The sequence below is a fragment of the Aptenodytes forsteri genome, unplaced genomic scaffold, assembly GCF_000699145.1.
Source record: "Aptenodytes forsteri isolate BGI_AS27 unplaced genomic scaffold, ASM69914v1 Scaffold13, whole genome shotgun sequence".
In the NCBI taxonomy this organism is placed as follows: Eukaryota; Metazoa; Chordata; class Aves; order Sphenisciformes; family Spheniscidae; genus Aptenodytes; species Aptenodytes forsteri.
This window is the reverse complement of record NW_008794543.1, coordinates 2,101,918-2,102,139: the sequence shown is the minus strand read 5'-3', so window position 1 is coordinate 2,102,139 and position 222 is coordinate 2,101,918.

The following is a 222-nucleotide window of genomic DNA, read 5'->3' as shown; positions in this document are numbered from 1 at the left end:
ATTATTCTACCTTTATACATGACTGTATTTCAGAGTATTGGCACTTGCCCCAAGGTAGTTTTTAATAAATGTATAATGATACTTTTTATTTACTTAGTTCAGGAAATAGTTTTGCATCTTTATCTTAATTCATGTTGTTTTCTGTTATTAGTGCAGAAACTTAGAGATCGTATTGTAAAGGTGCCTTGCAAAATAGAAATAGAGAGGTTTTAGCATGCATAC